This window comes from Artibeus jamaicensis, unplaced genomic scaffold (assembly GCF_021234435.1).
Source record: "Artibeus jamaicensis isolate MK-2021 breed Jamaican fruit bat unplaced genomic scaffold, CSHL_Jam_final scaffold_1964, whole genome shotgun sequence".
In the NCBI taxonomy this organism is placed as follows: Eukaryota; Metazoa; Chordata; class Mammalia; order Chiroptera; family Phyllostomidae; genus Artibeus; species Artibeus jamaicensis.
This window is the reverse complement of record NW_026522030.1, coordinates 57,160,518-57,187,945: the sequence shown is the minus strand read 5'-3', so window position 1 is coordinate 57,187,945 and position 27,428 is coordinate 57,160,518. Positions and strand designations below refer to the sequence as shown.

General features: G+C 39.0%; 1 protein-coding gene across 1 annotated transcript in view; it reads right to left on the bottom strand.

Moving 5' to 3' along the window:
• FOCAD (focadhesin) overlaps positions 1 to 27,149 on the bottom strand; it is a 321,710-nt gene extending 294,561 nt beyond the window's left edge. The window contains exon 1 of the mRNA XM_053656269.1: positions 27,091 to 27,149. The gene's annotated coding sequence lies outside the window, so the exon portion shown is untranslated. The remainder of the gene's footprint in view (positions 1 to 27,090) is intronic.
• Between the last annotated feature and the right edge of the window lie 279 nt (positions 27,150 to 27,428).

The following is a 27,428-nucleotide window of genomic DNA, read 5'->3' as shown; positions in this document are numbered from 1 at the left end:
ATACAATAAGCAATATTCTTAATTACATAAGCAATAGGGAATTTTATGTTACTTCTTTTGTAAACAAACCTTGGCTAAAGCAATGGGTATAATCTAACATGTAATTCAGCAAAAGAACCCCAGATAGAGGGATCCAAGTGCAGTTTTCTGATGATCTAATCCAACTCAACAGAAAATAGACTGTACATTATCCAGAGAAGTAGATGGTTATCGGTGTATCACAGAATATACTTACCCGAGTGTCAACAGTGATAGAGCTAAATAAAATAAAATGTGGGGTCACACTCTAGGATCTAACCCGAGAATAGGGGAACTCCAAAGTACTTTGGGGGCCGGATGAGCAGCTGGTTAGGCTAACAGATTTTTATGGCAGCAAGGAGGCCAAACCACCGAGAAAAACAACTGTCTCCAAAATGTGGCCAATGAAGTGAGAGTACGATTTTTCAAAATTACTTAAGTATAGACGGCAAATACCTATGCTGACAAAAGACAGCCTTTGTTTTGATGTGACACTTTAGAGAATGAACACATTTTTGAATCTATAGTAACTTTATCTTCCCTAACAAATGGTCATTAAGCATTCTCAAAATCACTACCCAAGCCGGAATATGATTTGATATCATCCTTGATTTGCTATGCTGGGCCTACAAATTGTAAGGGTCTTTCAACTGCTGGAGACTTACATCTCAAGGTTAATCACGACCATGGGGCCTTTTGAGGTATTAAAATATCATATTCTCTCATGGAATTTCAAAAAGGAGCACATACCTTTGCTTTAGCATTAGCCTTATAGTGTGTGTCCTACTTTATTTTAACTTCAACTGCCCTTGGGTACTTTACACATTAAAAAGAAAACAATTTCTTCTTACCATGGCATTCTGTACCAAAAAGAAACGAAGCTCAACATGCTCCATAAACCACATGATACAAGAAAAGAAATGCTTGGTTTTAAAAGATTTATCTGCAACCCGTCATTGTGCCTTTTTTGGTTTGTCTAAATCTAAATCAGAAGGAGAATTTTTAATGAGATCTAAAGTTCCAAGTGAATCAAAGCATTTGTTTAACTTAAGCAATTATCTTATCTGTCAAGGCATTTCAGCCCCTTGAGAACACTTTCAAGAAAATAAAACTATCAATTGCACTCCAAAAGTAATAAAGGAGCAGCAGACAGATAAAGCACTTCAGGTTTTCAACTATCTCAATAGTGTCTCTAGGATACAACAATAGACAACCATATATCACACAAAAGTATTTAGTGTCAAACTTCAAATGAAGGGCACAATGTGAAACACATGAAAAATCTATCTAATTACATTCACAAGTGCGAAGAAAAGGCAGCAGAAAAATTATGCAGGGTAGTTGGCTGGGGTGGAGGGTGTGGGGGTGAGTTGTCTGTTGGTCAGAGAAAGATGACTTTCAGCACTCTTGACTATGAAATTTCTACATAAAAAGAGCTCAGAGCAGCGATGTAGGAAAAGTTGGGGTTATAGAGAACACATTCTTGAATCTAGTTTACATGAGCAATGTCAACAGCAGACGGGTGAAAATACGTATTTCACTCACATTAATGGGGCCCTATGTTTGAGACACAACATCTAGGACTTTTATTTTCTAACAGTTTATCAACTATACCAATTATATGTTATGCATATATCTAGCTTCTTCCTCCCACAAATTAAGCTGTGGAACCATAAGCCTGAGGATCTTAAACACATATTTGGGCAATTTTTCTTTTTTACTATTTTTTTAAATGGCTTACAGAAATGCTAATTGATACCATCAATAAACTTGAGATGATTTTAATCAGTTTATTGAGACTGTGGCTCAGAGGTATGTCCCAGACACTCCTAGCTGCTCTGTCCTGCCCCTTCAAAAAAGAAAGAAACTGTCTATACTTTTCAACCACCCACCTTGTTCTGCTGTCTGCTCTTCAATATTTATACTTACTTCTGCCTGCTGCATCACAACTACCACTTCTTGGGCCCTAAGTATTTCTACTTGACCTCTCCAAGACCTGGCAGGTAGGTTCTGTTTCATCGCCCTATATGAAATCCTGGCACCTGTTACAAACTCAGGCTTAGCCTGAGCTCTTGCTTCAAAAGCTACAAAATCCAACTGTCACCTGTATTCTCCAATTAACAGGACAAGACAATGAGAGGCCTCTAACTATATGGCTCATAAAAATGGAGAGATCGTGGGGAAATCATAATGGAAAGTTTTCAACAATAAGTATAAGAAAACAGCAATTTCAAATCCTTACATTTTAAAAGAGATGACTAAATCGTTGTTAAATTAGGCTAAGAGTAGAAAATACTTTTATGTTAGCAGTAAGTGCAAAATCAAGCCAAGGCAGAAGGCAAGTATGTGGGGTGACAGAGCTACTCGGTCAATATTATAATCAGAGAAAGCAGAAACTGCATCGATGTGGCAGAGTCCATGAACTTCAACATCAGTGCTCTCCTTTTCCGACATTAATAAAACTGTAGCCTGATCAGCTCAGTTACACTTTCTAGTCTCAAGGATGCTTTGTCTGACCATGTGTGTAATCAAGTTCTCTTTAGTGGTGTTCAAGCAGATGTGATATGCCACTTTTGGGCTGCAGACTGCTTCCTTTACTCTATTTCCAACCAAAACCAGGTCTTGGCAACAACTCAAGAGTCAATTATGTGCATGAAGACAGTGCCTCTAAGACAGTGATTTTTAAGCAATGTGCTGCAATAATTTCTAAAACATGCAATACCTGACTATTTCATCAGGGGTACTGACATCGTTTCCCTTACACCGTCAAATAAAAAAAATGACAGCAGTCAACACAACAGTCATTCGGTGTGAATAAAACAAAATTATGGTTATTTAATATTTTTGTCAGCCTGACAAAAAATATATGTTTTGGTGTGCTGCAGAATTTTAGTAATTAGTTTATGTGTGCCATGAAATGAAAAAGGTTAAAAAATGCCACTCTTAAGACATTGTTGAATAAACAAGATGGAAAGAACCTGAATTTCTAGATGATACATTAAAGCAGAACTGCATACCTGGAACTCCGAGAAAGAAAATTTCTACTTCGTTTGAACCACTGAATTTTGGGGCCTCTTTGTTGCACTAGCTAGTAGTTCCATAATAATAACACCTGAGATAATAATAATGATGATGATGATAATAATATCTGAGATCACCTTTCTTCTGTCCTTTTTTCAATTGGCAAAATGAAGAAACTGAATGTTAGGTTAAGCAACTTGCCAAAAAGACAAATCACCCTGGCAGTTCAAGTGAGAAGAGAGGTTTCCTGACTTCCAACCCAGTGTTTCCCTGGACCATTAGTAACATGAGACGTGAGCACCACGGGCAACATCACATCCCAAGAATTGTAAGATGTATAATTAAAGTGCTGAGCAAATTTAGGTACTATGACTTTTGATGATCTCACCAGTTGTAAGTTACTGAAATGCATCAAATTGCGGTCAAATTCCTGCCTTTACAGTTGATTTCTTTCTCAGTTATATCACATGCTACTTTACTCATAGATTTTGACATGGTAATCTAAAATAAAATCAAAGGCAGGAAATTTCAAGTTTAGATCTATTGCTGTCCAGAAGAACCAGGCATTAAAGTAAGAAACAAAACCACCAACTGAATAATGCCTGGTTTGTGACAATATTTTCTCTAATTATTCTTAAATAACCTCTAATATAATGTCACATTTTATATGTATTTACACATAATATAAAAATATAAGTCTATAAGGGAATATAGATGAATAGTTATTATTTAATCTTATTTAAAGACTTATTTATCTCTAGAAATTTCAGTATCCAATCTAAGTTTTCAAAAAAGCCTCCAAATTGGCTCCTTTATGACATCATTTTTCCAATATTATCATTTTAAAATATTTTTGCTCCACCAAAAAAATACTCAAATTGCTCAGTACATTTTTTGAATAAACATTTTATGTTGATACAAATAATCTTTAACGTGTATTTGTAATAAAACTGATGCCTAATCATTTTAAAGAGGTAATAAGGACCAGTAAAAAAGACAACCCACAGAATGGAAGAACATATTCACTGAAACATCTGATGGGGGGTTAATAGTCAAAATTTATAAAGAACTTATAAAACTCAACACCAAAAAGAACAAACAACCCAATTAAAAAATGGGCAAATGTCCTTGATAGACCCATCTAAAGAGCACATATGGATGGCAAAAAAACATAAGAAAAGATGCTCGCTTGCCCTGGCTGGTATGGCTCAGTGGACTGCTTGCCGGCCTTCAGTCCAAAGGGTTGCCAATTCAATTCCCAGTCAGGGCACATGCCTGGGTTCCAGGCCAGGTCCCCAGTTGGGGGGTCACGAGAGGCAACAACACATCGATGTTTCTTTCCTCCTCTTTCTCCCTCCCTTCCCCTCTAAAAATAAATAAATAAAATCTTTAAAAATAAATAAAAAGATGTTCAATGTCACTAATCATCAAAGAAATACAAATTAAAACCACAATGAGATATCATCTCATACCTGTCAAAATGTCTATTATCAATAAATCAACAAACAACAAGTGCTGGCAAGGACGTAGAGATAGGGGAACACTTTTTTGCACTGTTGGTGAGAATACAGACTGGTGCAGCCACTGTGGGAAGCAGTATGGAGATACTTCAAAATACTAAAAATGGATCTGCCCTTCGACCCAGCTATCCCACTTCTGGGGAATACATCTGAAAGAGCCCAAGACACTAATTTGAAAGAACATAGTACAGCTATGTTCATTGCAGCATTATTTACGATCACCAAGATATGGAAGCAGCCCAAGTGTCCATCAGTACATGAGTAGATAAAACAACTATGGGACAGTTACACAATAGAATACTACTCAGTCATAAAAAAAAAATTTTACTCTTTGTAACAGTATGGGTGGACCTGGAGAACATTATGCTAAATGAAATAAGCCCATCAGAGGTAAACAAATGCCATATTTCATTCACATGTGGAATCTAATGAACAAACCGAACTAACAGGGACAATGGGGCCAGACTCACAGATGGAGAGCAGATGACAGCTTCTGGACTGGGAAGAGGTTAGGGGGTGGAGGGATTGAGCAAAAAGGAAAAAGGACTCATTGCCACAGACAACAGTGTGGTGATTGCTGGGAGGAGGGGGGTATAAAGGGACAAAATGGTAATAGAGAAATACAATAAAGATTAATTGTTTTAAAACAGGAAATACATGCTAAAATTAATATATATATATATAATACATATATACATATATATATACTTTAAGTAGGACCTAATGGAACCGTTTAAACAAGTGTTGAAGTGTGACCCATAATTGTGACGGCACCAGTGTGTTGTCAGCTCTACTTCCCACCATAGTCATCTTCAGAGGACAGAAACAGCCCCAGAGTGTATAACGGGTGCTGTGTTACCACAAGTGGTTATTTAAATTCAACCTCTCTCTACTTCCTTGGACCCATGTACATTAGGAATAATAAAGCTACTGAAACAGACGCTTTAGAAATATAAAAAATAATCCGATTACCTAAAATCCCCATATTCATAATCTTACTTCAAATACCATTCAGTTATTAAAATCTAATAAAACACCACATGTGTATTTTATAGGTATATTTCCTCCCCTCAAAAATGACTCAAATTTTGTGCACTGTTTCTGTAACATAACTTCTTGGCAAATATTAACATGATAAAAGCTGAAGTATTTATGGGGTAATGATATAACATTTGGGATTTTCTATAAAATACTTCAGTCTACCTCCAGAAGGAAGAAAAAAGAGAGAATAATAATAAAAACAAAAATATCTAAAAGTTAATAGATGAGCACATTAAAGTTCACAACACTATTTCATTTTTACATACATTTGATATTTTCCATAACAAAAGTTTTAGCCCCTCCACCACGTGAGGACACAGAGAGAAGACACTGGCCATGAACCAGGAAGAAGGTTCTCATCCAACTATGCTGGTACCCTAAACCCACCCTTCCAGCCTCCAGAACAGCAGAAATTAAATTTGTTGTTTATTAAAAATAAATAAATAAGCCCCAAGTATGTGGTTCTTGGTAGGGGCCAGGTAATATTCTAAGCATTTTACCTGTATTAATTCATTTAAACCCTCACAATAACACTATAAGATATGAACTCCTTTGACAGATGAAGAAACTAAGGCAGAAAAAAGTTAATTTTCCCAAGACATTTAGTAAGTTGGAGTTTAAATGCAGGTTGTCTGGGTATAAATATACATAGAAAAGTCTGGAAAATATAAATTATGGATATTTTTTGCTTGTTCCTATATTCTAATTTTTTTCCACAAGAACATATGTTTTTATAATGGGAAAATCTTTATTAATATACTAACCTCTAAAAATAGAGGAAATGAGTTTCTGAAACTCAAAATACTGCAAGCATTTTGAGAACTCCATCATTAACAGATATGTTAAAATGAGCAGCCACAAACTAGCAAAATTTTAGAAATGATAAAAGATTAATTACTTTGTTAGCCATCTAACCAATCCTTTCAGGGGTGTCCAACCCTTACCTGTGGCCCAGGGTGGCTATGAATGCGGCCCGACACAAAATCATAAATTTACTTAAAACCTTTTATTTGCTCATCAGTTTTCGTTAGTGTTTGTGTATTTAATGTGTGGCCCAGAGACACCAAAAGGTTGAACACCCCTGCTTACAGGAAGAATAATATTGAAAAGAGGTCAATGTAATTTAACTGGGTAGATTCAATTAACTTTAGACCATTTTAAAATTTCCTCCACTTCCAAGGAGAAGCATAATCATTACTAAAGTTTTTCCAATTAGAATGCTGGGAAATTCTACATCAGAGTAAAAACTCTTACTCTTAAAAAGAATTATGTAGACTTAAGGCAAGTTTCTCCTAAATGTTGCAAAATAACCTATCAACCTCATTTCTTTATTTTTCATGAAAACTAAATTATTAAATTTATGTAGAATGGAAGTTATAGTTCAATGACTTCAACTTGCATTGTTAGTAATGAGAGCTGAAGATCAAATGAAAAAAGGAAATTACAGGAAGAGAGGAAATTTCCCTGCTGTTCACTAAGTCAATGTAGCCCAAAATGGACATAGAGAATATCACTATATTCCAGTCCTGAATGACTACAATCATAAGACAATATAAGACCCACGCTATTAGAAAAATCATTCTGAAAAATGTTCAAATAAATAAGATAAATGTTGCACTGTGAAGCAATGTCACACATGTTTTGCATGGGTGGGGTCAGACAGCACATAGATGCAAACCTGGCTCCAGCACTAGTCATTAAAAAATTAAGGTTAATCACTTACTGCCTCAGTAAATCACCTGAAGCCTTTTTCTCATTGGTTAGACATGGGGACACCTGACACACAAGACAGTGTGAATAACAATACGAGGTGTGCTTAAAAGCCAAGGAGGTCTTGACACAGTCTGTACTCTAAAAATGTTTTTCCTCTCTCTTGATACCACATGAGATGGTCAAGAGAGGTGAATAATGGAAAAGAATATGTTTTAGTGAAAAGTAGGACATCTCTAATCAAAGACCAGGGTGGGATCTTGTATATAAGTTACCAGATAGAGAAATAAGACACCAGGCCAAGGTGAGGAAATGCATGAGATTCCCATTCAAGATACAGTTGACTTCTAACTCACTTTCTTAAAACCTCTCAATAGTTTCCCACTGCACTAGGTAATAAAATCCTCTTTCCCAAAGGTCCTACATGCTTTGGTCTCACAGCCTTCCCTCAGTAAGGGAGCTTCAGCCGCACTGACCTCCAGTTTGCTCCATGAACCCCCATGTTCTTTCCATGTCCAGGTGTGGAACCCTTACACCTTTCGGCCTCAAATGTTCTTGCTGTTGTTCAAACAGCTGACTCGCCTCACCCTTCACACCTTCCTTTGAGACTTCCCTAGCACCCAGCCTCAAGGAGATCCCCCCTGCTCCCCAGAGAGACACTGTTCTATCCCTCATAGTTTTGATCGCATATGCAGATGGTCATCATTTACTCATTTCTGCTGCCCTTCTCTACCCACCAGTGAAATGCAAACTCTTGAGGACACAGAGCTGGTCTCTCTTTCTCACCATTATAACTCCGGTATATAACAAGTACCTGTTCAATAAAGTCTCAATGTACAAACACAAAGCACAATGTAGGATTCAGAAATCCATGTTGGATGAAACAGCTGCTATGTGCCAAGCACTCCACAGAATGCTTTAAATAGCAAATCCAATTGGATTGTCACGATTACTCTGAGGTAAATAGTATTAACTCCATTTCCTATATGAGGAAACAAGGAGCTCAGAAAGAAAGTGCTAACTTGCCTACGGTTATACAGTGGTATTAATAGCCAGGACTTACTGAAAATGTTACTATAGGCCAGGCGGGTACTGTCAAGCTCTTACATGGATTCTCTCACCCTATATTCAAAACAACCCCATGACACAGTACTATTATTATCTTCATCTTTATATTAAAAAAAACAAGTGCAACAAAAAGAGGTCAAAATTAAATGCTTAATTATGTAAGAAGCAGAGCACGGATATAAATGGTACCGTCTCCACAGCTCACATTCTTAACCACTCCTCTACAAAGTATGACTGACACAGAGTTTCTGTAAAATTAAGACAATCCATTAAAGCACTTCACTCAGAACGAGACACAGAACACATTTTAAATGTTAGCTATTATTCTTAATCTGAATCCAATACCTTGTTTTATCTATTATAGTTTGCTGCACCCCAGGGAATCAAGCAAATCTTATTTTTTAAAAAAAATACTCAGGTTTGGATACAGTGTTAAATCGGGTTCCCAAAGCAGCTCATCAGCATGTGAAAATAGCTGTGTATCTTTATATATACTGCAATCCTAAAAACACGCAATCAAGTCTCATGTGCAAATGTTACACATTAAAGGGGTGCTCTGTGCTGGGCACAAAACACAAAAATTAACAATCTAAATGTAATCTTCCTCCTTGTGGCACCACACCAGCAATACATCTCCCATTTCTGTGTATGTCTTTGATTTTATACTTTTATTTCACCACTGACCATTTAGTTTAAGTTCAATGAGCATCCAACAAAGAATAACAATTGCCTACTTCCATCACAGCAATTAGTATAGATTTTTAGTAAATCCACGTTTCCTGACACTGATGTCAACTCGTTCATATTTACATTTTCCACTTTTTAATAAATATTCATTAAAATAAATGAAAGCAATTATTTGCCCAAATGATTGCTCAAACACTAACACACAGTCACAGATGGCTACTCTGCTGAAAATGAACACTTGCCTGGCAGGTAGCCCCACATGACAGTTCAGAGCACAGCTTGATGAGATGGGGAAATTTCCGAGTGAATGACATTACTTGTAAAAACACAGTTTGAAATAACAATGGAACGTTCTAGAAGCAGGAAGATCAAGAGAAAACCAGTTCATGTCTTTCACAGTTCCTGCAGCTGCCACAGAAAACAGGGCTTGAACTATAATTTGACGTCATATTCCAGGCAAGGAGAACAGGAGGAGGATACGGTGTAGAGGAGCCACATTGCAGAGCTAGGAGCAGACAGTATCTAACGCCCCTTCCAACTCTCCGAGGATTGGAATCAGTCCTCAAGATGCACATCTCACTCATCCTGAGGAGGCTAGCTTCCATCTGTGCAGCAGCTGCACCTGCTCAGACACTAGCGTATCTCCAGCAGGAAGGGCTCTTCACTGACCAACTCCGCTGCATTATTCTCCTGGACTTTTGAGTTTCTTGAGGGAAGCAGCTGAGTCTTGTTCACCCACTGGAGGGCATGATGCATACTAAATGTTTTTTTTTTTTTTTTTTTGGGAAACTTTTTTTTCCCCGGGGGGGGTTCTGTTGGGGTTTTCTGTTTTCCAGCCCCCATCTTTTTTAAGTACTGTGTTTAGCACTGTACCTAACACACAACAGACTCAAGAAAGAAGTTAGACTCAGAATTCTACTGTTTGTTTCCAGATCAACTTTCCCAAACAGAAAATCATACAGAAGAATCTGTATCTCTCACTAATTAAGATTCATGAACAAAGAAAAAATTACATTAATAAGAAATGGAAATAAAAATAAATTTGTAAACTTTATTTTCAAATTAATAGAATAACCTGAATTCAGCTACCTACACATTTAGAGTTTGAAAACAATTATCTCTTTGCACAGACATTTCTCCCAGCATTTAATTTTGTTTAACTGATCAAATTACTTTTGAATAGGTAGTATAAAGATGAATTTCAGCCACATCCAAATCTCAAATCAGTGGTCCAAATTAGTGAGATTTTATTACAGTGTTATTCATTTTGATACATTTTTCTCTTAAAAAAAAAAAGAAGAATGTCAAAGAACACATGTAAAAGCTCAGAAGACTGGTTCTTCACTGTTTCCAGATGAACATGATAGAGATGAAAAAGGATCTTTGTTATGTGAATACATTGTAAGTTTTACATGAATGCTCCAGGTGATAGCTAATATTTATCACAGCTTTGCTCTTAATCTGTTACATAGGACAACCTTTTAAAAACTGCCAGTATCACCTCTGTGTAGTTCCCACTAGGTAAAAGGCATTTTAAACATGTAATTATCCAAAGAAATAACATTTACTAATTTTCTATTGCACAGCTAACATTATTCATGGCTGTTTTTATTTGTAGGGTGCTTAATAATCATATATTAGTTCACCTTCACCACCATCCTGGACAGAAGGTCCTTAATAAGTCTTTGCATATTAGCAAACAGACATCAAGCAGCACACTCAGTGAATACAAGAGGATCCTGAAATGAAATGCTGATAACCAGTTGGCACAGTAGAGTGTTTAAAATGTCTTTCAGATAAATTTATTTATATTTAAAAAGAGGAAAAGGAGGAAAATCATGTAGCTCTCCATGAGAATTTAAAATTTCAGAGTTTATATCCAATACATACACACATACCTATGTATTACAGGTTCACATGTGTATACCCATAAATACAAGTTAAATGGAACTTTTGAACACTGTGTTGTGTTTGGAACTGCCCTGCCTGGTTTCAGAAGTTGTAATCCCCCATGGCTAAGGCTGAGTGAGATACCTTGGGACCATAAGCCACTGAGGAGACCAAGTTTATCTCCCTGGAAGGGGCACCACCTCTGCCCCCTTTTACTTCATCCTACCTGGCCCCCAGTGCATGACCAGTTAGCCAATGACAGGTAAGCTTCCTCAAGGGAGGGATGACCTAAGACAGGCACAGTCACAAGGGGCCTTCAGGGAAGGACTTGGGAAGAAAGGGGGAGACAGACCCTCACCCACCGGCTTTGACATAGCCTGAGTCCTCATTCAGTCTGCAAGAAGTCTCCTAATCTCTTGGCTGCCTTACTTCCCCTGCCTGACTTAAGCCTGAAACAATGCTGGAGGTGAGTGTGGCTCTGTGCTGGAAAGGGCAGGTTCCCTGGGGCAATCAGGCCTAAGAAAGAATGCAAAAAATCCCATAAAACCTGCTTTGCTAATACCCTCAATTTAAATGATAAGGGTTCAAGCCGGAAATGAGTTTGTTTCCCCAAAGTTTTATGGCCCTTGAGTATTTGACCCTGACTCAAAATAGGCCCTCATAGTTCTTTGTATGTTATCTATTTGACCATTACTGCCTGACAGTGACTGATGAGCTTTCCATATACAACCTGTATTCCTATGCAAATTAAAACCAATAAAAGCCTGCCAAGGCTAGGGACAGAGCCATCTTCTCTGTAGAGAGTAGCCGTGCAGTCCCTTTTCCTCCACAGGACTCAGTAGTCCATGTGAATTTGTCTGTCTCAGCCATAACACCACGGACACTCTGGGCAGTGGAGTCTGTGCCAATATTGGAAGTAAATGACTGACTAGATGAACAGCAGCAGCAGCTCCATAGGCTATCAACTCACAATGAATCCAATGTTCAAACAGCTTCACTTTACCCTCAAAGACTACTTCTGCCTCAGCCCAAATTCAAACATTATCTATCAAACTGCTCCCAACCTGGCTTACCTCCAGACTGAGACAAAGGTTCTCAAAGACGAACCCAGTCAGCTGGAAAGCAAAGCCACAGAAAAAAGGCAGAAACAGCATGGTGCCCAGGTGCACAAGTGTCCCAAGGCCTCACTGGCCATACTCAGTTCCACAGGGAAGCCAGCACAATAAAACTGAAAGTCTTGAGTAGGTCAAAAACTAATCTACTCTGGGAGTGAGTAGACATTCAGGGCACTACTTACTGAGCATGTGATCTCAGTGTTTGGCACTTATTCCAAAGTGTCACATTCTTTAAGTTCTATTCACCTCCCATGTCAAAGTATAAAAATATGAAAGGCTTAAAGGAAGGATCTTTTTGCAAAGTTATTCACTGAGCTAAAAAATAAGCTAAGGAACATGCAGACACAATACTGATTAGTAATTTAAAAGAACAGAGTTTTAATAATAGAAAGAAATGCTTATGATAGAATAAAAAATGAGATTATTATACACAGTTATGAACATGAACACAAATATATATGTGTTCATATATACACACACACACACATATATATATACACACACACACACACATATATATGGTCCAGGTTAAGAAAAAATTAAGTGATTATGCAAAAATATTAAGATTATTTCTAGATACAAGATGATGAGTGAGTACATCCTATTACATTTCTCTTTATAATTGCTACATTTAATTTTTTCTTTGCAATAGGTATACATTATTTGCCCATTAAATAGATATTATTTTCTTCAAATAAAAATATAAGATCATTTTTTCAGGCCTAATAAAAAAAATAAGTGATCTTATTTACTGACTGGAAACTATAGTCTTTTATCACTGTCTAAAGAGTCAGCTTCACCACAATACACATCAGATAAAAAAAGGCTTGCTTGATCCAATTACACTGCTTATTAAGAGCTATTTAATGAGAAAGTCACACCTTTGAGTTATTAGAAGCTATAATGGTCCTGCGGAGTTCCAAATAAGCAAGCTAACACAATTACCTTTGATTCCAAATTGTTTGCCAGGAGATTAATCCATCTGCCCCTGAAAAAAATTAAGTGTTCCTCCAGTGTGTTCGACTTCCTCCTGTCTCATTTTAATCAAGTATGCGAGCCTCAGTCGAGAGAGCAGGTATTTTTAAACAGATTTATTGAAGTATAACTGACGTACCAAGAAATGCACATGTTGCATGTGTTCAGTTTAACAAGTCCGGACAGGAAGCACTCATGATGCCACCTCCACAATCAAGGTAACAGTCATACTCAGCACCTTCCAGGGTGTCCTCCAGGGCTTTTGGTTTTTTGGGGAGTTGGTTTGTTTTTTTGAGTGAGTGTGGTAAGCAAACAACATGAGTATAATACCATATTCACTGCATTGTCAACTGTAAGTACTATGTTATATCACCTCCAGAATTTATTCATCTAACAAAACTGAAACTTTATAGAAGAAAGGTATTTTTAGTCCATGAAATTGTAGAACGAAAAGTTTAGTTTTTCAAATATATATATATATATATATATATATATATATATATATAACAAAATACCTAAAAAATAATTTTAGTCATCAATAGGTAAATTTTTGGAGGTCTTTATATATTTTGATGTGTCAAAGAAAGGCCTTTCAGATATGATGACATTTGGACAGAGACGCGAAGAAAACAATGAGCATTCCAGGCAGAAGGTACACCAAGCACAATGACCTTGAGGTGGAAGCAAGCTGGGCAAGCTTGGGGAAGACCAAGGACACCACCGCAGTTCACGAAAGTGAGCAAGCTGGGCCCTCAGAGACAACAAAGGGAAGCAGGGGCCCTGCGGGGCACTGTGGGCCTTGCATGTTCCTGAGTGAGATGGGAAGTCCTAGAAGATTTGGAACTGAGGGATGGCATACCTGTCATTTTAAAAAGATCATTCTGGCTTCCACGTAGACTAAACCGTAAGAGGGCAAGGATGGTAAAAAAGAGATCAGTAGGAGGTTACAGCAACAATGCAGCAGAGAACTAAGTTATCTTAGATGAGAACATCAGTGGAGATGCTAAGCAGAAGTCAGACTTCACAGATATTTTGACAAAATTTGCTAATGGATGAAATGTAAGACTGAAGGATAACTCCAAGGTTTTGGGCCTGACAATCAGAAGCAGCAGTCACACGCTGATATGCAAAAGGAGTCATTCATATGTTTTTTAAACATTACAGCAACGGCATGAGTCTCCTAAGTGCTTGAGATACAAATTACTTTTGTCTGTGTCAGCAAGGAAAGGCTACATGACAGAAAGGTGCTAAGTGCAGAGAGTACAAGCTTAAAATTGAGAAGCTACTTCTCAATTTTATTTAAGGCCAATCTTTCTTTTTCTCTCTCTCTTTCTTTTTTTGTTGTTGTTCAAGTACAGTCGCCTCCATCTTTACCCCACCAAGGCAAATATTAAAATTTGTATGCTTGGGTCCAGCCTGGATTTACATTCAACTCATACCCGCCAATGCTGCTGTTAACACCTGCCCCAAGTCAACCAATTTTCCAATCCTTGTCAGTCCTTATGGCCTTCTAAACCCTAATATCCTTCATAGCTTTAAAAATCTTACAAACTAAAAACAAAGAAATAAGAGACAAGGAAGAAGAGAGGTGAGACAGCCAAAGTAGTAGGTAGTAGGTGGCTAGACAAGCCTTACTTTCTCTAATTCCCAGCCTTCTTTGTCCATTCCATTTCATATCTCCTTCCAAGCTTTATGTCAAATGCTCAGTACATTCTGAAGGCATTGTGTCTATGTGTAAATGGAGCATTTGGGGAGCAGAGAAAGGAACAGTTTAGTTGTAAAGATACAAGTAGAACAGAGATTTAAAGAAAATAATTAAAATGTATTCATTTCTCTAAAAAATAAATTTAAAGATATTACATCCCTTTGTTAATATAAAATTGATTTGGTAAGAATGAGTCATCAATTGTCACTAAAACTATTATGTTAAAAAATGATGGGAACTTCATATTAAAGGGTAAAGGATGACCCCTCCTGAACTCATTGATTCATCACAGCATCACTAAACAGTAGAAAACCACACATTGTGAGAACCTTCACAATGTGTTGAATAAGACATACACTGAACCTTCTATGAACAATGTTAAAAAATATATTCAAAATAGATCTACACAGCTCTGTATATTTAACTGCCTGTTTATACACAATAACAAGAGGCAGAAGAACAAGATAAACAAAACCACTTGCACAGCAATAGGTCAAGTTCAGAATTTGGGACATTTTAAGGACAAATGACTATTTTATCCAACAAATCAGTGCATAGAAACAGAAGGGGTGAATAGGGATGTTATAGTGTAAGTGACTTGAGAGACAGAATAACCAAACAATTGGGAAATCTTATTTGACTTCTGACTCCAACAAATCAACTATAATAAGATATCCTTTGCACAACTGAGAAATTCTGAAGTATGGACTGACTACAAGTTAACAGTGAGGAACTGGTGTTACTTTTATTACCTGTAATAATGACACAGTAATTAAATTTAAAATAAAAAGTCCTTTAAAATTAAATAAATAAAAAGTCCTCATTAATAAAGATGATTACTTTTTAAAAAAAGCTCTGGGGAACTTCTGGCCAAGATGGAGGCATAGACACACTGTGCCTCCTCACACAACCAAATTGAGGACAACAAAAATTTAGAAACAAAATAACATCCAGAACTGACAGAAAATTGAACTGTATGGAAGTTGGACAGCCAAGGAGGTGAAATAGACACATTCATCCAGACCGGTAAGTGGGGTGGAGTCTGGCGGCTGAGCAGAGAGGGGTCGAGGCTCAGGAAGCAGTGACACCGGGGACGCAAGGCACCCCAGGCATGCAGACCCTGGGCATGGGGTGGCCATGGGCAGACCCAGCATGGCAGCCATTGTGAAGCGAGGCGCTGCACACAAGGTGGCTGGCTAACAGGAAGGGATCCCACATTTGCACGCAGATAACTGGGGAGCTAGACAGACTGTGCAACCCAGGGTCCCAGTGCCAAGAAATAAAGCCTCAAAATACCTATTGAAAATACGTGCAGGGGGTGAGGCACAGAGGAGTGTTGGAGAGACCCACAGGGTCCTAGAATGCACACAGCCCACCCACATGGGAATCAGCACCAGAAAGGCCGGTTTGCTTGGGGAAAGCAGCAGAAGGGACTGAGGTCTGACAGACAGCTGAGCAAGCGCTATTGTACCCTCTTGGAATCCGCCCCCACATACAGCATCACAACACAGAGATGTGGGTTGCCCCACCCTGGTGAACACCTAAGGCTCCACCCCTCATACATAACAGGCACAACAAGACAAAAAAAAAATGGCCAAAATGGAAGAACAGATCAAAGCTCCAGAAATAATACAACTAAATGACCAAGAGACAGCCAACCTATCAGATGCACAGTTCAAAGCACTGGTGATCAGGATGCTCACAGAACTGGTTGAATTTGGTCGCAAATTAGATGAAAAAATGAAGGCTACACTAAGTGAAATGAAGCGAAATGCACAGGGAACCAATATGATGGGAAGAAAACTGGTACTCAAATCAACGGAGTGGACCAGAAAGAAGAAAGAAACAACCAAACAGAAAAGAATGAAGAAACAAGAATTCACAAATATGAGGAGAGGCTTAAGAACCTCCAGGACATCTTTAAATGCTCCAACATCTGAATTATACGGGTACCAGAAGGGGAAGAGGAACAACCACCAGTGGAAAACTTATTTGAACAAATAATAAAGGAGAACTTTCCCAATCTGGCAAAGGAAATAGACTTCCAGGAAATCCAGGAAGCTCAGAGAGTCCCAAAGAAGTTGGACCCAAGAAGGAACACACTAAGGCACATCATCATTACATTAGCCAAGATTAAAATGGAGACAATCCTAGAAACAGCAAGAGATAAGGGGACAGTAACCTACAAAGGACTTCCCATCAGACTGTCAACAGATTTCTCAAAAGAGACCTTACAGGCAAGAAGGGGCTGGAAAGTATTCCAAGTCATCAAATGCAAAGACCTATATCCAAAATTGCTCTATCCAGCAAAGCTTTCATTTAGAATGGAAGGGCAGATAAAGGGCTTCTCAGAGAAGGTCAAGTTCAAGGAGTTCATTATCACCAAGCCCTTATTATATGAAATGTTAAAGGGACTTACCTAAGAAAAAGAAGATAAAAAACATGTATAGTAAAATGACAGCAAACTCACAATTACTAACAACCACACCTAAAACAAAAACAAACTAAGCAAACAACTAGAACAGGAACAGAACCACAGAAATGGAGATCACATGGAGGGATAGCAGCAGGGAGTGGGAGGAGAAGGGGGGAGAAGGTACAGAGAATAAGTAGCATAGAAGGTAGGTAGACAACAGATAGGGGGAGGGCAAGAAGAGTATGGGAAATGTACACGCTAAAGAACTTATGACACATGGACATGAACTACAGGAGGGGAATGTGGGTGGAAGAGGGTGTGCAGGGTAGAGGGGATTGAAGGGGGGAATGGGACAACTGCAATAACATAATCAATAAAGTATATTAAAAAAATTTTTTAAAGGTCTGGGAAGAAAACCTATTAGAGAAGAAACAAGATTTTAAAAATGTTGGTTTTGTTGAAACTACGTACACTTCCTATACTCCCTATTTGTGTGTGTGTGTGTTGGAAACTTTCCACAATAGGATGTTTTTAAGAATAAAACAAAATGGAAAAAAATGAGCAGAAGTTGTAAGATGCAATGTAAATTGTTTAAAAAATTATTACTGTGTGCAACTGCTAATTTATGTAAATTTTCCTTAACTGTATACAACAAAAACAAAATATGAAAATAAATTGGAGGCTGAAGCACTTAAAAGATTATCATTTTCATTCAGACTCACTAATTTGAAAGGTTACCTCCTGATCCATGAAAAGGCTGTGGATGTAAAGTGGCCTCCAAATGTCAAAGGAGCTGAGAGGCCAAAGGAGGAAAAAGACAAGTCCAGCTTGTCGATTAATGAGCTTAATATGGGACATACAGAACCAGGGCGTGAGCCACAACAGGACACTCAAATCTTCACATCTTTTACCCACTGGAGCACACTCCATTATCCTTGGTTAGCGATGGACCCATGTTCTAGGAAAGGAATTCGTGGGTGGTCAGAAGAGAACCAAGGGGCCAGATATCAGGAGGCCCTGGCGCCAAAATGAGCTAAGGGAGAGATAAAACTGAGGGCCCCGGAGGGTTCATGGAAATTCCATGCTTAGTCCAAAGCTTCTGTATACATTCTAGAGGCCACCAGGAGGATGGGGAGATCAAAAGTCAGGGTTCCTTCACTAACCAGTTAAGCAGGTAGATTAGCTTCAAGATGGAGTCAGCTCTGTCCACACATGCTCGTTAAAATAGCTTCAAGATTTAGACTGAGTATATAATAAGATTATGCTACAAATTACTATGTAAAATACTTTATTTTGACGAATAAAAACATCTCTCTTACCTGACATTCTCAACAAGATACTTTGGAGTAGGGGGAGGTCAAATGGTTTAAGAAAAACGTTTGAAATTTTTCTGTCTTAGACTATTCCTTTCACATATTAACTATTTCACCTTTGCTTTGAATAAAAATGTTATGATGTAGAACAGGTTGTTATGAAAGTGAACAGGTTGTTATTAAGTATCTAAAGAGCAGGTATTCTATGCAGTTATTAGAGAATGTGATGCTCTTCTTTCAAATAATAGAAAGCCTGGATGTGAAGAACACTTTGGGTAGCAGACCTCTAAAACAAAACACACTGACTGCATCACAAAAGTACCTGCAAAAAGAGGTCAGGAATTTCCTCAGATAATAATCCGGAATCTGTTTCAACAGCTTCTCCACAAACATGGAAGAGATACCTAGGCCTGAAAAATGTTCAGTACCAAACCCTACCTTTCATTCATTCATTCATTCATTCAACAAATATTTATTAGATGCCTGCCTTGTTCCAGACACTGTTCTAAGCACTGGGGATAGAGACAAAAATCCCTGCCTCTGTAAATAACATTCCTAATGGAGGAAAGATAAGAATAAACAAAATAGCTGTGGTCAGTGTGGCTGGGTTGGTTAAAGTGCCGTCCTGTCACGGAAAGGTTGTGGGGTTCAATTCTCCATCAGCGCCCAGACCCAGGTTATGGGTTGATCCAAGGTCTGGGTGTGGCCAACTGCAACCCCTGGTCAGGACATGTAAAGCACCACCACCACCATCCCGGTGCCAATCCCTGTCCGGGAGCATACAGGAGGCAAGCAAATGACACTTCCCTCTTGCAGTAATGTTTCTCTCCCTTCCTCTCTCTAAAAGTGATTTTAAAATGTCCTATTATAAGTGCTACTTATAAAAGTAAAGTAAATAAGGGAGGAGAGTATTAGAGAGGTGTTCCAATTTTAAACAGGATGATCAGGGAAAGGCTCACAGAGGTGAAACATGAGCAAAGACTTCAAGGAGGTAAAGGAGCCCATTGTCTCTGAGAAGGGGACTGGCTCTAGGCAAAAAGAATAGCAGTACAAAAGCCATGGGAGAGCAGAAAAGAAGCTGAGGACTTCAGTGAGGGAGGGAGTATTTCCAACTTCAGTTGGAAATAAAGTTAGAGAGGGAGCAGAGGGGTCAGGTCATGGCAAGCCTCACAGGCCACTGCAAAGACTTTGCCTTTTAATTTCAGTAGCAATGGAAGCCATTGGAAAGCTTGGGGAAGAAAAGAAATCCAAGCCATGTTTTTTGTTTTGAAATCATGTTGCTGCTCTGCTGACAATATTATAGAAGGCAATGAGAGAAAAGAAGAGACCAGCTAAGAGGCTCTGATAGCAAAAAATGACCCCCAATTCCTACCAATTCCCATATGCACCTTTCTGTATAAAGTGACTGCTTCTCCCCTCATAGAACAGATAGTCGATTTCTCCAACCCCTTGAGTCTGGGCTCTCCTTATGATATGCTTTGAGCAACAGGAAGAATAGTAGGACTTCCGCCAAGATGGAGGCATAGGTGGAAGCACTGTGCCTTCTCGCATAACCAAGTTTAAAAACAACAAAGTTTTAGCAACAAAAATGCAGCCAAATGACAGAAAATTGAACTACACGGAAGTCTGACAACAACGAAACCTTCAGCCAAACCGGTAAGAGGGGCAGAGCCAGCAGTAGAGTGGGGTCAGGCAGGAAAGATCCACCGGACTGACCAGGGCACGCGACCCAGGTGCGCCAGCAGCTGTGGGCGGATCCCAGGTGTGGAGAAGTGGGTGGACCCACTGAGGGCTGATATTGGTCACACATTGGCGTGCAGATAAACCAGTGAAGGAGCAAGCAGTGAGACGGACCACACAGGCCCCAGTGGCAGGAAGTGGCAGAGGGAACTGCCATTGTCCCTCTCTGACCCCGCCCCCACATACAACATCACAAACCAGCAACCTGAGTGGCCCAGCCCTGGTGAACAAATAAGGCACCTCTCCTCATACATAACATGCACAAACACATCAAAACATGGCTCAAGAACAACTCAGAGCCCCAGAGCCCATAACTCTAAGCAATGAAAAATAGCCAAACTTTCAGATGCACAGTTCAAAACACTGGTGATCAAGATGCTCACAGAACTGGTTGATTTTAGTCACAAATTAGAGGAACATATGAAGGCTAAACTAATTGAAATGAAGGGAAATGCACAGGAAACCAATAGTAATGGAAAGGAAACTGGGACTCAAATCAAAGGAGTGGACCAGAAGGAGGAAAAAAGTGACCAAACAGAAAAGGATGAAGAAACAAGAATTCAAAAAAATGAGGAGAGGCTTAGGAACCTTCAGGACATCTTGAAACGTTCCAACATCCGAATTATAGGGGTACCAGAAGGGGAAGAGGAACAGCCACGAGTGGAAACCTTATTTGAACAAATAATAAAGGGGAATTTCCCCAATCTGGCAAAGGAAATAGACTTCCAGGAAATCCAGGAAGCTTAGAGAGTCCCAAAGAAGTTGGACCCAAGAAGGAACACACCAAGGCACATCATCATTACATTAGCCAAGATTAAAATGAAGGAGAGAATCCTAGAAGCAGCAAGAGATAAGGGGACAGTCACCTACAAAGGAGTTCCCATCAGACTGTCAGTGGATTTCTCAAAAGAGACCTTACAGGCAAGAAGGGGCTGGAAAGAAGCATTCCAAGTCATGAAAACCAAAGACCTACAACCAAGATTGCTCTATCCAGCAAAGCTTTCATTTAGAATGGAAGGACAGATAAAGTGCTTCTCAGATAAGATCAAATTCAAGGAGTTCATCATCACCAAGCCCTTACTATATGAAATGTTAAAGGGACTTACCTAGGAAAAAGAAGATAAAAAAGATGAACAGTGAAAGGACAGCAAACTCACAATTAACAACCACACCTAAAACAGAAGCAAACTAAGGGGACAGCTAGATCAGGAGCAGAACCATAGAAATGAAGATCACATGAAGGGTTAGCAACAGGGGAGTAGGAGAAGGAGAAGGGGGGAGAAGGTACAGAAAATAAGTAGCATAGACAGTAGATAGAAAATAGACAGGGGAGAGGGTAAGAATAGTATGGGAAATATAGAATCTAAAGAACTTGAGACACATGGTCATAAACTAAAGGGGGGTATGGGGGAGGGGTATGCAGGGTAGAGGGGAATGAAGGGGGGAAATGGGACAACTGTAATGGCATAATCAATAAAACATATTTTTTTAAAAAATCAACACATTATATATTTAAACTAATACAATGTTATGTGTCAATTATAACTCAATGAAGGGGGGATGTCAATAGGTCAAGTAAGAGACAAGGATTAAAAAAACGACCTTGAATTTGGCAAAATGAAAGTCATCATGACTTTCAGGAGAGTAATTCTTTTAGAATGGTGAGGAGAGGCTGATTACATTGGGTTTAAGAAAGAATAGAAGGAAAGCAATTGGACACATAAGTAGAGTTTTGCCATAAATGGGAAAAAAGAAATTGGGTGGTGGGTTAAGAAAGGAGGTCAACAAGAAGTAATTATTGTCTAACAGTAATTATTTTTAAGATAAAAATAACAGCATATTGCCCTGGCTGGTGTGGCTCAGTGGTTGAGTGCCAGCCTGTGAATCAAAGGGTCACCAATGTAATTCCCCGTCAGGGCACATGCCAGGCCGAGTTCCCAGCAGAGGGCCTGTGACAGGCAACCACACACTGATGTTTCTCTCCCTCCCTTCCCCTCTCTCTAAAAAAAAAAAAAATTAATTAATTAAAAAAAGAATAACAGCATATTGATATGCTGAAGAGAATAATCTCATGAGAAAATGTGATCCCATAGGGCAGAAGTAGGCTAGACCCAAGTAGGATTCTGCATGAGTGAGAGTTAGAGACAAAGAGACTGTTCAGTGAAACTCCAGGTCCTAAAAAGAACAGGAAGGAAAACAGAGGTAAATGTAGGTATGCACACCTCCCACACCCATGACAACTGTCATTAGTATCAAGGCATTTGTCATACCTCTGAGCCTGGAACTGATCTAAAAATTCTCAACACAAACTTCTAGGCATCCACAACAGACGAGAGATATCACATGTGATAAACTACTTCCAAGTAGTTTGGAAGTCTGAAGGTCAAAAAGAGGTACATGAAACAAAACAACAAACAAACAAACAAACAAAAAACCCATCGCCTCTGCTTTCTCTGACAAATAACACCCATAACCAATATTCACGAGGACCCTATACATTAGTTTTAAATTCAGAAGTAGTACTACTCCTGTACTATAACAGAAACTATAATGATCTGGTGGATAAAAGTTGACAAAAGGAAGCTTCAACAAAACTTGAAATCCACACTACTACTTGGAAATTCAAAGCCAGCCATATGCTTCAGAAAAAGCTCTGTCACCCTTACTCCCTCCCAAATCTAATCTCTTTCTATCCTGCCTTGCTCTTTGCTAAATGGTCTTCCCTCCAAATTTTTTGGACTCTGATACCGTAGTCATGAGCTTTATTGATGCTCAGCTTCTTTATTATATGGTCCCCCTACCTCCTAGCTCTAATGGAAACCAGACTCATTCTTTGGTGACTACTTCAGTAAAAGCTAATTATCCTTCCAAGCTCTATGGCCCCCAAAAATATTTCCACACCATTTACCTCCATATCTCTGAGGGCATGCCATCTAAGTATCTTCATCTTTCATATATACTGATTACTACCATAGATGGTCTAAAACCTGAGAAAACAGTCAATCTCATAGTCTCTCTCTCCAACCAGGGTACCACAAACATCTGGGGTTAATGTCTAAGTAAGTAATACTTCCAACACACCAGTCTCCTTGTTCTTTAACACTTAATACAAGGTCTGTCCAGAAGGTATCCAGCCATGTGATATGAAAAACAGACATTTCTTGAAAAGCATATATGATACGAGCAACATTGTAACTAGGACAATGACGCCTCAGTCCCCTTCATAGTAGGTACCTTGGGACCTCACACAGTTCTCCCAATCACCATCAGCTGCCCTGTCATATTTTCCTGAATCTAATCGACGGTCTGAAATCTTTCCCCTTTCAAAGATGATTTTAGTTTTAGAAAAACCAGAGGCCACAGGGCATCAAATCAGGGCTGTAGAGAGGCTGAGTCATCTGGGCGATATGATGTTTTGTCTCTATTAAGTAAATAATAATAAACAATCCATATATGTAGTTTGGATTCTCAACTTCCTTGGGCCAAAATGAATGTTTTCCTATCATGAGTAATGGAAAATGACACGGTATGTAATGTGAAACCTTTTGAAATGTCCTCAAAATATATAAAACTAAAGTAAACTCAGGCTAACTGAATGAAAACCAATATAAATTAAGAAAAGTTAAAAATCATAAATGCAATTTTATGACTTCCATTGTGACTTGAAATAGGTTAAAAATTGAGGGCAGAAGTACTTGGGGGAACCCAACTTATTAAAACAATAATGTGCCACCTAGATCTCTGAAAATAAATTAGATCACCTACATTGCTTAAAAAATTTGTTTCAAATAATTTAAATGGGAGGAAAAAATGACAAACATCCTTTGTTCTGTTAGCTTAGCAAATCTTATTTTCTATCAGGTAGAAATATTACACACAATCTCCATCCAATTTACCACTAATTGTGAATCACAGATTTGTACTATAAAGAACATGCCATACTTACAGATTTTACATCTCTTAAAGCAACGTGTATTGCCCACCTGATAAGAGTTTAAATTATCACCCTAGGTTTCTCTTTATCAGATAAACTAAGCTCATTGTTATAAACCAAGAAATATTGATTAAGATCAAGTTTCCCTATAGACCCACCAATAATCCAGACACTATTATTTCCTTACTCTTGTTCCAAATACAGTTATAATTGTATTTTTTCATTGTGGCTTTTTTGCCCTCAAATTTTAAACTAGAAAAGACTCCACTTGGACTATTTTTCCTCAGTTCTTACACTTCTTAATCTTCCCATCTTGATTTGGTCTGTTTCTAGAACTAGAAAGGTCTAGCAAATGCAAAATTTTGAAAAGTTGTATTTCTTTAATTTTCTATAACCCTAATAGTGATGTAAACAGTTTAATTCAACTAATAGTTGTGGGCATTATCCAAAAAGTATCCCAAGGCTATGAATGTTATGTTTTGGGGGAATTATTCTAGATATGATTTTATTCCTACAGGAAGGCCAGACATATAAGGACCATCAGTCAATCAACAAATGAAACACTTACTACATCTTTATGGGCATTTTTATTCTCAAACTAATGATGTATTTACCATTTGGTTATCAATTCTCAACTGGAAGCAGCATCAATTAAAACATAGTAAATTTTTGTTTGATAACACATCCACATGACACTAATAGACATTATTAGCCAGGTGATGGTGACTACCTAACATTAATCAAGTAAGCAAACAGCCAAGACACATGTTTTAGCTACCCTTTACCTACCGAAGCAAATAAACTTGCTTTGAAAATTGCATTTGTTTAAAATAAGAAGAAAGAAAACTGCATCCACATCCAATTGTTTTTATATCATATCATTATATGTAACATTTAAAAGCTTCTGATTATTACATTTCAAAATTTAGATGAGTCATAGTGCTTCGTATGCAGGTATTGGATATGAATCAAAATCATAAACATGCACTTGCTTGCTAGTCAAAACTGAATGTAGAAAGATTCAAAACAAATAAAACATAACCATAAAATACATTGTGTTTTTTAAAATGGTCATTTCCCAACTATTAACTCAATACATATGTCATTTGCTCCTCCTATCCTTAAACATCTCAAAGTCACAGAATACTCTGAACACATCTCCCCACTTTACAGATAGGTACCTCAGACCTAGGGTCTTTAGTGACATAGTAAGCAACATTAGGGCTCTGGGCCATCATGGTCTGAGGCTTATACTACAGGTGAAAGTAAGGGAAACAAGGAGTCCCAGAAGAGTTCTATCTTATGATACAGGATCACAAGTTTCTATATCTAAATCTAGAACCTGAAATTGAGCCATCAACAAAAATTCCATCTCGGGGAACCCTTTTGCGCTGTTGGTGGGAATGCAGATTGGTACTGCCACTGTGGAAAGCAGTATGGAGTTTTGAATTTTCACTTCAAAAAATTAAAAATGGAACTGCCTCGTGACCCAGCAATTCCACTTCTGGGAATTTATTCAAAGAAACCCAACACACTAATTTGAAAGAATTAAGCACCGTTATGTTTGTTGCAGCATTACTAACAATTGCCAAGATATGGAAGCAGCCCAAGGAGCTATCAGTAGATGGGTTGAGAAAACAACTATGGGACATTTACACAATGGAATACCACTCGACTATAAAAAAAACTTCAGCCTTTGTGACAGCATGGATGGACCTAGAGAGCATTATGCTAAGTGAAATAAGCCAGCCAGATTAAAGTGCCATGTGATTTCACTCATATGTGGAATCCAATGAAAAAACTGAACAAGCAAAATAGAGACAGACTCATAGAAGGGTGAAAGCTTGTGGGGGGATTTTGTGGAGTAAAAAAGAAAGACTCATGCACATGGACAACTGTGGTTATTGCAGGGAGGGCAGTGGAGGTGGAAGACAGTGTAAGGGAGATAAATGGATAGTGGAAAAAATTATACAATAAAAATTAAGTAAATAATAAATTCCATCTCAAATCTAGACAATAAAACTGGCAGATAAACTAGAAGAGGAGGCAGGAGATGCCTGTTTTAGTTTATGGCATAAGACTCTGACCATCATGGAACCCATCAAAAAAAGTCTATTGAACGGATAAATGAAGGATTACATGACACTTCACAGGATAACTTCATTTATTTTAAAAGCTCCAAATCCACGAAATACACTAAGGGATCGGGATGCCACAGCTGAAATTAAAACTCATTGGTAGTACATGTAACAGAAGTGCAAATCTCCCACGGTTATTGCAGACATTTCAAAGCATGCACTTGTACATATATGTGCTGTTATGTACATACAGACACATACAATTTCTTCAGGTAATTATCACAAGTGAGGACCAGAGAACCAGATCTGAAAACAAGCCCTGTTTACCCATAACCCTTTGCATTAAAGTGGACAGGATCTGAGTGAGTCACTAGCAATAAGGAGACAGTTACCCCAGGCCAGGCAGGACATCGCTGGAGTCCCCTGCACTACCCTGGACGAGGGAACCGGTCCAGCGAGGGTGCAATGACTGAAATAAGCTGCAGGTAAGTATGTAAAGATCGCGCTGATCATTTTCGGAGTCAGGATCCCGCTGAGCCCCACCGCGGGCACCAGAGGGCCCCACCCATGCATACCAGAGATTTCTAACGCAAAAGGCCTAGTTTTCAGGGAGTTCACAACCCAGAAAAGACAGGATAAGGGCAAGCCGCAAGCTCCGTCCCCTGCCCGACAGCCCCGTGCCGCAACACGGTCTTGCCGCCACTCGCTCCACGGCCCCATCTCCAGCAGAACCCCAGGCCCACAGGGCCTAAATCACCCTGCACACAAGCTGAGACAAACCACAGGCAGTTGCGACCTGCTGTGTCCTACCAGGGCACTACGGCTGCCAGTCCACAGCCAGGCCAGAAATACCGCTTACCTCCCTTCTGCTACAAGTTCAGCCCCACGCCGTCCGCTTGACGTGGCCCGCCCCGCCGCCGTCTCAAACATCCGGGGGTGGGGCTACCTGGAGATGGCCAATGCGCTACAGACTGAGAGGGCGGGCCCCGCCTCCTTCAGTTTTGACCCGCCCCACCTTGCAGGCGTGCAGGCGCGTCCGAAGGCGGCTCTCTGCGTCTCGGAGGTGGCGTGAGTGGTGGAGTCTGGCTTTGCAGCCTCGGGGTCAGGAAAGGTGGTGCACGTAAGGGCAGAGTTTGCACAGGTGCCGTCTGTGTGGCAGCACCTCAGTGGAGTTATCCCAAAGCAAAGCAAATTGAA